At 34.6% G+C, this 16,699-nt stretch overlaps 1 protein-coding gene across 2 annotated transcripts in view; it reads left to right on the top strand.

Annotated features, from left to right (window-relative positions):
• sty (sprouty signaling antagonist) overlaps positions 1 to 16,699 on the top strand; it is a 53,650-nt gene that overhangs the window by 6,626 nt on the left and 30,325 nt on the right. The window contains exon 1 of one of the 2 annotated variants that reach the window (XM_017620369.1): positions 48 to 226. The exons of the other annotated variant lie outside the window; for it this stretch is intronic. The gene's annotated coding sequence lies outside the window, so the exon portion shown is untranslated. Of the gene's footprint in view, positions 1 to 47; positions 227 to 16,699 lie in introns of those variants that run through there. 2 annotated transcript variants of the gene reach the window in all.

Here is a 16,699-nt window from a genome sequence, read left to right as displayed (position 1 = left end):
AAAAAAATTAATATGAAAAATTTTGAAATTTAACAGAAATCAAGAGTCAAAATTATATTTTTTACAACAACGCTTGAAACAATATAGTACATACTTTATAAAAAATTATTTCAACTCACTTGTTGACTGCCGCCAAACATCATCAGCACACCAACAACACTAACTTGTGAATGCGTTTTTCTGTATAAAAAAAACCACAACGCTTGGATTGCTTTTAACATAAAATGTAAGTTGACAAGAAGAATTACATATGTAGAAAGCGATACGCAATTGTTTAAAAATTATTTCCTTGGAGTTGAAAAGACATCCTTCACTTAGAATAAAATAAAAAGATATAATATATATAAAATTAAAATAAAAAAGACAAAAACAAAATAAAACTTAAATCTCTTTTTATTGAGTTTTTTTAATTGCTGATATTTAGACCACAACCTGAGGTCATCCTCAGGAAACCTTAATTGTACCTGGTCAACCTGGAGTTTTTTTTATATTTATTTACTGGGTCTCGAGCTTATTAAAGTGTTCACAATAAAAAAATTCAAACACCAATAACTAAAAATGAAACAAAATAAAGCACACAAATAAAAATATATAAATAAAAGAAATTATATTAAAATACAAGGAAATGAAATAAAAAAAAAACAGTTAAAGAAAAATAAAACAACATATAATAGAATTAAAATATAAAAGCAGAAATGCAAAAGGAAATAAAAGAAGATAAAATAAAATAAAATAAACAACACAAAAACAAAATAAATAATAAATTAATAAATGAATATATAAAACAAAGTGAAATTAGATATAATAAAATATGTAATTTGAATAAACAATATAAAATTAAATTAAATAAAAAATCGGTTTTAGGTGGGCTTACCATTTCTAATGCACCTTCAAAATAAAGTAAAATAAAAATAAATTAATTAATGGAAAACAAAACAATATGAAAAAATGATAAACTTAACAAAAAAGGCATATAAAATACTCGAATAGAATAAAGTAAAACTTTAAACTAGAGAAAATAAAATTTAAATAAAATAAGAAATAAAATGAAGCAAAATAAAATACGGTAAAATTTAATTAAATAAAACGAAATAAAATGGCATTAAAGAATAAAAGAAGATATATGAAATCAGCTAAAAAACTTTTGAAAATAAATTGAAATATAAACATAAAAAAAAAAAAATCACCCCGTGACCGTAACGGTTATGATCTTTAGAATAAAAAATCATAATTTAACCGTTAAAATTAGATTTATATTTTTCCCGTTCAAATTAAGTTGTTAATTTATGATTTCTATTTTATCGATCATGCCATAACCGTTATTTTCAGATTTAATTTTTTAGATCATAAAGGATTTAAAACGGCTATAAAAATAGTCTCCATTTAAACAGTTAAAAAATATCAAAAAAGCAACAATTTTACGATTAAAAAATTTAAGTAAAAAAATAACGATTTTCCAATGATCTAAAAACAAATTTCCTGGATATTTTCTGTTCGTGAGATTACGTAACGAAAACCTGTCTTAACGAAACCTAGTACGTATATATGTATGTATGTACATAGGTCCTATTACAGAAAAACATTATTAATATGCCCACTTCCGGCACAGAAGAGGCTACCGTAAATCCGTTCTTGGATCGGTTTCAGTTCCTCTGCAGGCCGAAGATGCAAAATATTGACTCGGTTAACCTGTGCTGAGACTAGCAACGTATCCTTTAGTAAAATTTCTTTGATAGCAGCAAGCCAATGCCTTACAAGCAAAACTATCTATCCCAAAGCGAATTTATACAATGTGGAGTTGGGAGACACCTTTTATAATTTGGCATTGATCTATCCGTTGGATAATTTTTCTCTAACAGAGCTATGATTTCAGTCATATAATTTCCGCCGATAAGATGTGAACAGGTGTGCCACAGCTATAGATAGTGAATGCGTTATGTTTTCTGACAAGTTCTCTTATTGAAGGATTTCTTTTCCGCTGCCTGAACTGGCTCTAAAATAGAGAATCTTGACTAGAGGCATCAGCGTAACTTTACTTTCTTTAATGGAAGTTCCATGATATCCCCTCATCATAATTATTATGGAATATGCATTGTAGAAAAGGCCTGTACAGCGTTCCTCAGGGAAATCTATCTAGATTAAGTAGGTCCTTGCCATAATTTAATTATAAAAAGTATTCGAAATAAATAATTGCAGAGACTGTACAATATACTGGAAAGGAACAATTTATAATCGCTATATGGTGGCTGGATAGAGCGAGCGTCACCTTTCTGTTTAGAGCTCATCGAGTTTCCCTATTATACCGATTATAGGCCATAGAAGAACTGTACAACGCCTGCTAAAAAATGCATTTCATTTCCCACCTGAGTTATTATCCTTTTTCTATTTTATATATGTACATACATTCTTGAATTGAAATCATTAAATTCTTACCCTTAGTAGTAGCTAAAAATGCAAAAAAAAATCTGCCTATGATGAGTCATTGCGACCCAATATATCGAGCTCTAACCGCCAAAATAACGTAAGCGAAATTTTTTTCGAAATTTTCTTTTTGATGCAGAAATATTCCTAGTGCATTTAGATACATTTCTGCATCAAAAAGAAAATTTTGAAAAAAATGTCGTTTACCTTACTTTGCCGGTTAGGGCTCGATATGATCGCTGCGAAGAACTATCGGTTATCTCATTTTATAAAATAAGTGGTATCTCTTTAGCTGAGCCACAAAAGCGACAGAGAATCAAATTTGGTCAGATTCCTAACTTATTCAAATGACTTGGCTTTAGGTTACTCCTATTATATCTTTCCAGAGAATGCTTCATGCTCTGTGTGAGTTGAGGCGGTTTTCTCGCTAAGATGTTCGCCACCTCGATTCCCTTTATTTTCTTGCGGCATATAACCCAAGCAGATATTTATTATTGTGTTCAACTTGAAAAATGCTCAATAATTCCCTTCCTAGGCACAGATGGACTAAAGAATGGGACCACATATGCCTGCCCTAATGGCTCCTGGGACTTCTCTCTCTGTGCTACTCTACCACTGCTCTCTGGTCTCTGTGTGAAACTGCAAAATCCTCGCCTGGACATGTTCCTCCATAAAAGCCTCTCGCACGTTCCATTTCTTATACACGAAAGAATTCATCTTCTAGTAAATATATTAGTAAGTAATATTGTGAAAGCTCGTCCACTACTAAGCGTGACATTCCATGTACAAAGAAACCTTCTTTAAAGTGTTTCATCCTATTTCATAGTCGATTATTTGCCCAAAGCTTTCTATCATATCACATAGGAGCGACATCTAATTTTGCTTTCAAAACTGAAAATTACCCGCGCTCTTCTTCCCCACTATTTATGAACTTAAGATATAGACAGTATGGCAGTAATAAAACTATTGCTATAAAGTGAATTATATAAAACTAATTTTTTTTTTATTAAAATTTAAAGAGGCTGCTTACAATTTNTTTTGCTTTCAAAACTGAAAATTACCCGCGCTCTTCTTCCCCACTATTTAGGAACTTAAGATATAGACAGTATGGCAGTAATAAAACTATTCCTATAAAGTGAATTTTATAAAACTTATTTTTTTTTTTATTAAAATTTAAAGAGGCTGCGTACAATTCTCTCCCTTAATGAATTTAACAATTTTCTCCCAACCAAAATGGCGTAGACTAACTACATAATTCCTTTTCCCTATTAAAATCAGTAAATTGTGCTTGTGGTGCAAGCATTTGTAACGCCCGGCTCACATCCGGTGTTGCTATGCGTGGCCAGTGTGTATTATGCCTACACGTATCTATGTATGTATGTATGTATGTATGTATAAGCCTACATGTGGTTGATTTTGTATGTACATATGTTCATCTGCACTATCTACGTATGCCCACATACACGCTCGTTTGTGCGACGATCGCCACAATCGTTTGGGCTCCTCTCTATACAAGAAAAAAAAATAAAAACAACACACACNCTAACTACATAATTCCTTTTCCCTATTAAAATCAGTAAATTGTGCTTGTGCTGCAAGCATTTGTAACGCCCGGCTCACATCCGGTGTTGCTATGCGTGGCCAGTGTGTATTATGCCTACACGTATCTATGTATATATGTATGTATGTATAAGCCTACATGTGGTTGATTTTGTATGTACATATGTATGTTCATCTGCACTATCTACGTGTGCCCACATACACGCTCGTTTGTGCGACGATCGCCACAATCGTTTGGGCTCCTCTCTATACAAGAAAAAAAAATAAAAACAACACACAAACGACACGATCTACTAATCTTTTGACCTCGACTACGGCTGCGATGCGCTTCTCCTCTCCACGTCCCACCTTGCCAAGCCACTCCAAATCAAGTATAAGCATACATACATACGCATGTGTAAATATGTATAGTTTGATATGTAGATATTTGCTGATTATGTGAGCGCTTCATTATTGCTATGATCGCACATTGCCTGCCCATTGCTGGTTGATGATGAATGAAGAGCAGGCGCGCACGAAAGGCAAAGAGGGCGTGGAGTGACCACTTTAGGAATTCATTCATTCATTGGTAAAAACGCAGGCATTTCCATACATATGTGTGTACGTAAGTATGTGCCGTCGTATACATACATACAAATGCTATACCTATGTACATATATTATATATATTTATTGTATTTGCACATTTATTCATTTTATACGCACACCATAATACACTCAAACATACATACGCATCCATGTATGAACTCGTATGTAGTATAAATTATCAGTTAAATATTCGAAATGCTATGGATTTTCCGCTACTTAACGTATTCGACGTTTGCTAGTCTCTTCCAGAGCGCTGTCGAATTATTCATACATGGTATATCGCATTGTAAAAAATGCAAAAAAAATAAAATAAAATGTTATCTCCGTTGTTAGTCGAATCGAATATTACTAAAATACTATTTTATTTGTTTTCGATCATTGCGATGCGGCTACTTCTAATCCACAATGATCGATGCAGTGTGTAAAGTACACACACGCACAGAGTTCTTTCCACACTTCCGGTGAGAAAGTCCAACACCTCGAAATGTAATTAAGCTAAAAATAATTTAGAGATTTTAGAATTAGTTACTTGAAATCAAAAACATATTTCCTGAGTGAAAAATTTCGATCACTTACAATATATGTAAGTCTGCACACTTAATATATGAGCACTTTTTTACCATCGCATTAGAGTTATATCGCCATCTTTATTCTACCGATCTTAGCGATATCGTTGAAGCCTTAATGTTGAATTTCCATGTCAATGCCTCGGTTTCAGCTTGCACTAGGCTGGGTCGCACTAGGCTGGGTCGAAGTTTTCTGCGTCATTTTTTCCAAACGAAATTTTAAGTTGAAGTTCGAGTCCCACATCTTGTTGAGAAATCTAATGACCGGTGAGAGTTACATTCTGTTAAATTCGGTTAGGTTGGAGTAGCTGTCCTCATAGATCATCTGTGATACTTGTAGGACTGATGTCCAGTTGTGATATCATTTTGGATCGTAGAAAGGTTTATGAAGCGTTGTAAATCGCAGATCTTTGTCAGACTTAAGTCTAATAGTTTATAGAAAAGCTTTAATTGAGACATCGTCTTCTCAATTTAGCTATAGTTTGGCAGTGGAAGAGGAAGTGTTCGACTTTCTGCGTCGCACAGTGCCACTTAAGTGGGCAAAAATCGAAAAATTCGGTGTCTTCAATGTGAACGTGTGTTAGTATTTCGATAAAGGTAATTTATCCACTAAAAAGAATTAAACAGAAATTTTCCTATAAAATAAATTATATGCCGCCAGGGAGCCACTAAAGTCGAAAAATTTTATGTTATGAATTTCAGTAAGATCATAGCCATGCTTAAGCTCTTCACGGAAACAAATGTCAAAAATACATTTTTTGGAATAAAATGTTGGTTTAACGTTTTTTATTTCCATACAGACAGTAGAGAACTACAGGAATAAAAGTTTTACAATAATACTAAATACAGGGTATCCCTGCGGTATTCCAGAAAAACAATTTTTTTTAATCAACATTTAAAAAAATGGTAAATTTTAATGGAATGAGTAAAATGTATATGTAAAAATATGTTTTTTTTATTATTTTATTAAATAATACAGGTTCTTAGCTTTTGTAAGAAGAAATAAAAACCTGCTATTTTTTTTGCACTTTTTGAAGTAAGGCGTTTTTTGCTAATGCATAAAATCATTTTTTCATTGTTTGTCAGTGCCATCGGATCTGCACGATTCGTTTTATTTTCAAGAATGAAGTACTAGATTAATATGTGGACAAAAAGAGTTGCCACCTCTTAAAAAACTAATTCCACTTTTTTAATGAGTTAATTGAATTATTAAGAGATGGGTATCAATTGATATTTGTGTGAAAAGGGTTTATTTCTTAACTACATGTGGAGGGTTGCCACCTGTTTAAAAAATAAAATTCTGTTTGAATTAAAGGAATTAGTTAAGTAATTGAAATAGAAAAGTATCACCACATTGGAGTCAGACGAAAGAGGTTTAAGAAGGTTTTAGCTGGCAAATATGACGAAGAGGGTCGCCACCTGTTTGTGAAGTCAAATTTAGTTAAACTAAAATAATAATTGTATCAAACCAAAGGTTTACAACACCGTATATGTTATTTTATTAAAAATACATACCTTGTCAATCAGTGATTTGTTCTGATTACATTCTTTTTAAATTACTGGACCCTTAAATTAAATCAGGGATGTTTTTCTACTGGTGTCCTTGTACCAGCATACTAAATTTTCTAAACAGTTCTTCAGGAATCTTGCTAAAGTAATTGTTCTTAGCCTGTTGTGTATACATAAATTCGGGAGGTCCAGTTATGTAAATCCTACTGTCGGGAGAAGATATCAGAAGCACTAAAGGATTCCGCTAAAAAATTAGTTTCATTTAGGGTCAGGGTGGAAATAGCCATGGCGGTAATCTCCATTAGCCACCACTGTGCAACGCTTTACCCTCCGAATAAAATTTTTCAGAGCTACTTTCTGGATTTCTTTACGATTTGTGGTAGCCTCAGATAAACTACTCATGTAAGTCAACATTCAACTTTTCAGGACCACAAAGTACTGCTGGCTAAATCAGGAATGATCGAAGTTATTGAGCTGACTTCCAACTACCAACTAAAAAAAAATATGGCTGAGTACCTTAGTGTTATTTCTTTAGATTAGTCTAACAGACGGTAATTCGTATACGTTCTAAGGCCTACCAGGTCTACAGGGATTATGAGCTCGGCAGCGCTAAAAAACTCTACAGCGCACACCAACTGCAGTGTACCTCTTAACAGTTCAGAATTTTAGATTAGTGTTGAAAGGACAAAACACAAAACATATACCTGACCGAAAGATGATAAGAAACGTAGGGTAAGATATTTTTCACACAAAACTTGCGTCAGACTACGGTAAACAAAGATAGTGAAGGGATGACACTGAGAGAATTTATGCTTTGTTTTTTTTTTTTTTTTTTTTTTTATTGATAATAATGATGCTAAGATTTACAACATGATTTTTCCGTAGAACAAAAACTTTTAGTTCCCGAACGAAAAAGAAATAAGTAGTTAAAGCATTACACTTATGGTCTAAGAGCGCCTCAAACGTGATGGCTGTGGAAATCCAATCATATAGTTTTTTAAGAGTAGATGATAAACGATTCGCCCTTCTCAATATCGGTATCTGCTACCACAATGAGCCCGAGTTCGGTGGGCTTATGGCATGACTCGCACCCACTGGCCTAAATTTCTTCTCTATTCTATTCTATTTACACATACGTATATAGCAATTATATATGTACATATATAAGTACATACTTATATGTTTTTCCAATTTAAATACATGCATGGACATGTATGTAAATTAGGGTGCAGTACTCTTCATACAAAAAAAAAATGTGGTACTGCTTTTCTATCGGAGTCATAAAATCTATTATATTATGAGACCTCTGCAAAGCTATTTCAGAAAAATATTAAGACTTACGCGGGTTCGATCGATTTGAAAACACCTCGAAACCCCGCTTTTTTTATAAATAAAATTAGTTTTAAAAAATATTTTTATCCCAAGAAATCACCTCAGATGATAGAAGAGTTGAAGAATAGAAGGTCTGCATTAAATCTTTAAAAATTATAACAGCGGATTCAAAAGAGTGAGATTTTTTAATTATTTTCAAATCAATCTAGCTAACGTAAAATATAATAACTTTTATAATTTCGGTGGAAAAACCGAATTTTTTGTTGAGGCACTCTAACGTATGCACATTTGCTCCAATAAACTACGACATTCTTTTGAATATTTCTGCTAAAAAGATCAAATTTAATCCTGAGATCATCATTAAAAATTCGTGTTTAAAAATTGATTGCTTGTAATATCGGATGAACAGTAAATGCAAAAGCCAAAATAAAAAATTAAAAAAAAAAAACAAAAGAATCACCTAGAAATGGTGAAAGAGATTTTCACTCAAATACCAACAGCGCAACCGTGCTTATAGAAATACGTACAAATCTATATAGATATGTACGTATGTAAATATGTTTAGCTGTGATCTTAAATTCATGATTTTCGTACAGAAAATTCTCTCAAATCTGAATATCATTCCTCGTTCATTGACGTCTTTTCAACGAAAGGAACGAGAATTGTTAATAAAAATAAGAAAGAAGTAAACAAAAAATTATTTTAAAACAGTGGCAGTCTACAGCACATACAACAACATCAACAACAACAACATCAACAACAACAACAACTAGCATACACAGTCAATATTAACGTAGCCGCAAGAACAAAAAATAACAACAACGCAAAGTCATAAACGTGTGCCGGCTGGGGAGGCTGCTAACTGCGGCCGCCGTCGCGCATAGTGCTTGCTAACGCGTCATACAAGATACCCGTAGCAAAAAGAACCACATATATGTATGTATGTACATATGTATATTGTATAAAGGTATAAATGGGCATTCATAGCACAACATATCTTAGCATACTTATGTTCATATGCATAAACTTATGTACATATGTACATATGTGTATACCTAGGGCTGAAACGATACCACGCAGGTATCGATACTTTCACTTGGAAGTAATATCGATAGAACGTATCGATACCTAAAAAATATCGAATCTATATGTAGTATCGATACCTACTCATATCGATACTTACCACACACTCTATAACTGTCAAAACTCACAGATCTGTACAAATCGTGTGATCCCTGCTTAAGAAGTTTTTGTTTTTAATCAACTCTGTTTCTTTTCTTCGATAACAGAGCTAGACTTCTCGCCTCTTGGATTTTCCGCTAGTCTTGTCAGCGCGAAGAATCGAATCGGGTTTCGATACGAGTACATATTTGTTTTTCGATACCCACTAAGTACTTGGTTCAAAAATGTAATGTAATTGGCGCTTACACATATATTAGTGTTTGGCCGAGCTTCTGCTCCGATTTTTGACGTGCGCCTGGATGTTGTCACACAAAGAGGAGGGACCTACAGTTTTACGCCGACTCCGATCCGCGATTGTATTTTTATGAGAAGCTGGTTTTCATGGCGGAAATACACTCGGAGGTCGACCGCTGTTAAGAAAAAACCATTTTTCTATATTTTTTTTGCGATGTTGCTTTGACCAGGGCTTGAACCCAGGTTCAAAAGTATAGATACCAAAATTACTTGGTATCGAACGAAAAGTATCGAGTATTTACACGTATCATCTCATCCCTATATATACCTACTTTGGAAACACAAAAAAAAACACAAAACCTAACGCAAATAACGGCGAAAAAGCAAAATGCAAAGCGTAAGCAAGTCAAAATTGTTTTCGTAAAAATCTGTGTAAAAACAACACGCACACAAATGTCCCTATATAGTACGTGTATGTATGTAAGTTGAAGAAAAATTATTGAAACGCAGCAATGGCACCGCAACTGCAACAACACACATTTATCAGCGGCAGCGGCGGCAGTGACGACGACGGCGGAGGCGGAGGCGGACGTTGCAGCATTGCATTTTGATGCAAAAGCTAAAAATAACTGAACATTTTCAGTATCCACAAGGGGATAAATGAATTGTGTCGGGTGGGAGTTGTAGTGGTGGTGAAGGAGCGCGAATAAGGTTGCACAAACAAGCAATGCGAGACGCAAATGCAAGGGTGGTTGGTTGCCTGTTTATGTGGCGAAGAGTATTGCCACAGGTTCCATGCAAAACAAAATCCGGAGAAGAGATTCAGAAAATTGTTTGTCTATATACATATGTGTGTATAGAACATATTTTTTGACATTCATCAAATTTTTTGGGCTCAAACCAAGCTGAAAAGAAGACCTACATACATATAATATAGCGCTGTGTTGTATGGTTTATATAATAATTGTTATTGTTATGTAAGCCTTTTATAAAATAAATAAATAAATATAAAGTATTTTTAAGATTTTCAAACTGTAAACAAATCCATACATACATATCGTCACCTGAAATTCGGAAAGGCGCAACAAACATCGTCGCTGAAATTCAAAAAGTCGAAACTAATAAAAAAGTCAAAATTCAGTTTTTGATTGATATGATGGATTTCGTCGAATTACAACTCCCACATCATTTAATGAAAAAAATAAAAATTTTGAGTCACGACATTTTCCATTTCAGTTACGATGTTGTTAGACTTTTAGAGGTTTTTGGTAACTTTTCTTGTTGTATTCCGGATTTCGGATTTTTTCGGACTTTGTTTATACTTTTCGGGACCGTGCGGAGCTTCTATGCATTCTTTTGGAAATACATAAAGAGATGCAGTTGACGAGGTTTCCATTTTTTTAAAAATGTTTTTATTATTTGACTTTCCTGGGCCTTCGGATTTCCTATGGATTCTTTCTGATATGAAAAGATAAAGTTCGCGGCTTTTCCTGATTTTTTGAGATTTTCCTAAGTTTCTTTGTATCAATTGGTAATTTTAGAGATTTCTTTGTAACCTTTTTTGTTATATTCGGTATTTTTCATAAATATCCAGCCTTTTGTAGTTTTTTCGGATTTTTTTTTAGTTTCCACGGAGCTACGGAAATTAAAATATGAAGTTTACGGTTTTTCAGGATTTTTTAAGATTTTTATAATTTTTTCACCTTACGGTAGTTTTTACAATTTTTTATGATCTTTCTTGTTGTATTCGGTATTTTTTCATGAATCTCCAGCCTTTGTATTTTTTGTGGAATTTTCGGGACCTTTAGGAACTTTTATGAATTCTTCAGAAATTAAAAAAAAAATAATTAATGGTTTTTCAGACTTTTCTAAATTTTTTTGGACCTTGTGGTGTTTCTCGAGGATTTTCGGGATATTTCAGAAATGTTCAGCCACTTGGGATTTGTCAGAATTTTAAGCTTCAAAGGGCATATCTCAACTCTAATTGTGCTTTAATGAATGCAAAAAAAAAAAATAGAAGCAAAAATTACTAGTAATTTTCTGCTTTGAAACATCAAAATGAGGAAAAAATGAATATCCATAAAGTAAAATGGAGAGATGTTTGTGCTTTTATGAAATTTACATTTTCTAAGTCATTCTATTAACCCTTGAACCCCCCAAAAGGTTTTAAGTACCTCGTTGCTTAATTTTACTCAGGTGAACAGAAATGGAAGTATAGACGGTAGGCATAAGGGTGCTGTGAGACCATGGCTAGAGTTCGAGGGTTCCATTTTTACAGTTCAGCCTCAATTTTATCAGTTTGCCTTTTAAAGGTACTCTCAAAGTATATAAGCACAGGACTGACCCTGATTTAAGTCCAAAAATAAATAAAAAGTGGTGGTAAGGGTCAGAAAGTGGAACAATGTTTACGAATCGCTTGACGAAGGAGCTACTTTTTTTTCTTAGTGAGGCATCCTAATGTAGCAGCATGTTTTCCTTGCAATCGTTGTTTTTTTTTTGTTATCTTGCATCTTTTGTTATTGTTGTTGCCGCTGTGCTTAATGTTGTCGATGATGCTTCTGCTCCGTGCTGTTGATGCTCCGCTTCCGCAACCGCCACTGCACCAACCATCTTTCCCAGTTGTTGTTACTGTTGCGATTTCTTGGCTGATCGCCGACTATGGATGACGATCGTCACATTGCTATTGCTGTTGCTGTTGCTTTTTCTTAATTTTCGTTTGTGATTGTTGTTGCATTTGCTGTTAGCTGCTTTGCTGGCTGGTTGGCACATGACTGCGTCAGCATTTGTCGCACACTCGCCACTCATTTTGCGAAAATGAATTTTTATGCCCAAGTGTATACGACGGGGACGACGACGACGACGACGACGACGACGACTGTAGTGACGGTGATGGTGGTGATGGTGGTGGTGGTGGTGATGCACTTTTATGCTGTGCGTCGGCCATAAATAACCTGATCTATCTTTAGGCGCTGCAGCGCTGCATTGCTGACGCACTGACGCGTTGGAGGAGGCGTGGTTTGATTTAGTTAGTTGGCAAGTATGTTGGCAAAATTAGGCGAACAATGGAAATGCACAGAAGTACAAAATGTGCGCAAAATACGAGTACTCGCAAAAAGTTTTTTTTTTTTGTAATTAAAAATTGTATTTTTTCCAAAAAGCATACAATGAAAATAGGCATAAAACAATTTAGAATTAGATGGACTGTCTGTCGCCCACTTAAAGCCGGCAATGGAGGGCATTCAAGTTTGCATGCAGGTGTGTGTGTGTGTGTGCATGTGTTTCAATTTGCTTTTCGCATTATGTATGCATCCATATGTGTGCCACAGCAACTGGCTAGCGCATTGTTCACCAGCAGCATTGCAGCCATTTCTGTTGCTGGCTGCAGTCGCCTGCAATCTTATGCGAATTATCTATAGCTTTTTTTTTGGTTGATTGTGCGCTGCCACGGTTATTTTTATTTTGATCACTTTTGCTACGGCTGCTGTTATTGTTGTTGTTGGTGTTTTTCCCATTGTCATCGTCGTCGTCGTCGTCGTCGTCGTCTGCCACCACCGTCTGCTGATAATAAACGATTGCGGCGATTCAACGTTTCAACTTCATTCAGTAAATCAGCGTTTTTTCACACTTTTTTGTAGCGACAACTGACGTGTGTGCATGCTGTTTTTGTTGTCGTTGTTGTTGCTGCTGCAGCTGTTGTTGGCATTTTTGTTGACTGCCAACATAGTTTAGTTGGCCAACATTGTTTGCGGATGCTTAAAATGGCTTAGTGGATGCATATGTATGTATGGTCTACAAATATACATACATATATGCATGCTATGCTATCTTTAGCCTCCATATCAAAACTGCGAATTTTTTTTTTTTTTTATTATTATTAAATCATTTCATTGTCATGCAATTTTCGGAATAAGAATAAACCTTTTTTCCAAATCTTCGTTTTGATACAGAAATGTTCTTAGAGCATCTAAATGCATTTACGCATTTAAAAGAAATTTTTGAAAAAACGGTCCCTTACGTTTTTTTGGCGGTTAGGGCTCGATTTCATTGCATTTAAATCAAAGTCGGTGGTCTAGTTTTAAAGAAATAACGATAGATACGCGAGAAATACAATCTCAGACATAGGTACATACATACATAGGTTTAGATTACGGATCAATCAGCCTCTCTTCTGTAGGGTAGATCATTGGAATCTGCCTGTCATGCAATTTTCCAAATTCTACGGGGTCTTAAAATAGCAAAAACTGCGCGGTAAGTCCGCTGCTCGACATTGAGGTGACTTTTCATAAACCGCACCGAAGTGATAGTGAAATTCCTGACTTAGGGTAAGTTCACACAGCAAGCGTGGCCGAGAAGCAAAGCATTTTTTTTTATTTTCCGGGCTCTTGACGCTGATGCGAGTAAAAAAAAAACAAAATAATTAAATACATTTTTAGAGAAAGAAATTGCAGCAAATTTAATAAATATGTATATATTTAAGCTGCTTTTCCTTGCAGGTAACTTTTGTGATATTTATCCTTAAAGCCGCTTCCATACAAAAACTCTCTCTCTCTGCTTTGCTTCAATCGGCGCTGATCGGCTTTCTGTGTGAACGTACACTCACACTGAAAAAAAAAATTGTTTGGTTACGTCCACATAGAGCAACCATTTCCCTGTTTCGTGGTCGTCAAAAGGGTTCTGGAGAAGCTGAAAAGGAGAGGCTATAGCATTATCGCCTACATTGCCGACGTGGCGCTCATCGTCAGGGGAAAGTTCCTGGATAATCTGTATGAATATTATTCGGGGGTACTAAAGTTTAAGGTACGAATTGGCCAGTTTCGAACTTTCTAATAATCCTAGAAAAACGGAGCTCCTCTTGTACACCAGCAGATATAAAGTGTCTGATGTTCAGCTTCCCTCACTCTGTGGCGTTTCACTTATGCTATTTGACTAAGTCCATTATTTGTACCTGATCCTAAACAGAAAGGTTTACCGCAAAGCAAATATTGAAGAGCGTATAAAAAGACATCAGTTGATTTAACTTCTTTAAAATCGCCAAGTTAATGAGATGAGATCTCTCTCTCTGTAGAACAAAGGTCCAGTTAAAATGTGTTCGAAGAGGTGTATTCTCCGCATTTCTGCACCATGTTTCAGGCAGAGGTAGCCACTATAAAGAAAGCAGACATTTGGTTAAGCACCAGGGTGCTACCCATTAGAAGGATAAACATCTACTCAGACTTCCAAGCGGCAATCAGGGCTCTGAAATCCAGTCATGGTATGGAACGAAACTAGTCGAAAATTCGGCTGACTTGATCCAGGAGCAAAGTGGCATTGCAAAAAACTGCATGGCTGTTAAATTGCCACCCTTGAGGTCATCTCAACTAACAAGTTTCGTATAAGAGCTCATGTAGCAATCTTTGGCCTGCGAATTGGTACTGGGCGAAACTTCCGACATGGAAAGTTGCAAAGTTCTTTTGGCCGATAGTCGACCGCGAGGTGTCACAGAAGCTACTACAGCTGGCTAAGCGACCAACTTTCGACACAGACAGGCGTTCTGACTGAGCATTAAGAACCCAGGCAATACGTCTTATCAGTCGAGTAACAAGCGTGAAACTTTCAACCAATTACTTTTACCAAACACACTGTATTTTATTATTATATCGAATTTACGAGAAGTCCAACAAATCATTTCAAACAGATATTTTAGTATGTACTGTATATCTGTAAGCTCATAACTACATGTGAAATGGGACATCCAAATGTTGACTGATAACATAGTTCAATTTTAGATCCGATCGAAAAAATGCTCTTGTGCAGGTAAACAAGTAAACAAAAAAAATATTTATCGTACAAAAACGTAATCAACAAAATCTAAACAAAGTACTTATCGATAAGAAAAGCCTAATAATTTTTTATTTTTTTATTTTTTGTGCCAACATTAGCCTAGGGTCTACCATTGAGGAAAACTTTGGAATTTCTCATTCAAATACTTTAATGAGCACAACTCACAAGGCACATACATACATAGATATGTATGTTCGTATGTAAATACATATACTGTATGGATGTGTTGAAACTTATATGAAAAGAGTTGACCATATCGCTGATAATTTATAGTAGATAGCTGCTTTATATATATTTTAGTGATAATTTTTCAGTGCCTAATATAACTGGCACTTATCATAAGTGACAACGAACTTTGGGGATGGAGACATTTTTTTCTTTAACACTTAGCGATGTAAGCTGAAATTCAAATTTCAAATTTTTATAGACTTGAGTGTTTAGCCAAATACATATGTATTTAACAAGTTCCTCTTTAACAGACAAAAAATACCATCTCATGTACATATGTATGTAGGTATGTAAACAAGCAACTACAACAGCCACAAAACTGTGCAAATTGCAGCAAAAAGCATTAAATAATAAAAATTTTGCGTAGGCAGAATTTATTGCACAATGCAAATAAAGTGAAGAAATAGTTAGCAAACAAGAATAAGAGCAGTAATAAATGTATACGCACATACATATGTATATGCATACTTATGTATATAAATGCATGCATATGTATGCACATAGAAGTAATGTGCACAGTATATATGTACATATGTAGATGTTGATGTATTTACATACGTATATATCAATGTATTGCATGTATATATTTACGTACATATGCATGTGCATTTAAGCTCACATACATATGTAAGTATGTACTTGCATATAAACATGCATTTGTTGGCGTAAAATCATGACCTTAACGTTATTGTCTTTGCAATTAGACTTATGAATAAACATGTACATACACCAAATATGTGCAGAAATTGCGCTTTCTTGTCACAATGAATTGCAATATGCACTTTATACATAAGTACGTACATTAGAGTGGATCACTTTTCATAAAAAAAACTATCAGTACTATTTTTCCATCAGTTATTACATTTTATGGCCTCCGGCAAAATATTTCGGGAAAATATTAAGATTTACGTGAACTGGTTAGAAAATACCTCAAAAGATCGAGCTTTTTTTAAATGAAGTTAGTTTAAAAAATATATATATTTTTTTTTTGGTGAGGCACCCTAAGGTAAATACCTACACACTACACATGAACATACATACACAAATGCACTAGTTAATGGTGGTTATGCAGCGACGATCCGCCAACAACAATCAGCAAGATTTTACTACAGTTAAAGTACAATTTGGTATGGCAAAGTAGAGATGAAATTATCAGAATATTGTGTGCATCTGTAGTTTTTTCACTGTCTATAAAACTGTGAATAAATCAGCTGTCTGCGCGATTGGCATACCTACTCCGACCAGCCTGCAAAAAAAAAA

This window comes from Rhagoletis zephyria, unplaced genomic scaffold, assembly GCF_001687245.7.
Source record: "Rhagoletis zephyria isolate East Lansing unplaced genomic scaffold, Rhagoletis_zephyria_1.1 Rzeph_scaffold_02130, whole genome shotgun sequence".
In the NCBI taxonomy this organism is placed as follows: Eukaryota; Metazoa; Arthropoda; class Insecta; order Diptera; family Tephritidae; genus Rhagoletis; species Rhagoletis zephyria.
This window is presented reverse-complemented; position numbering and strand designations above follow the sequence as displayed.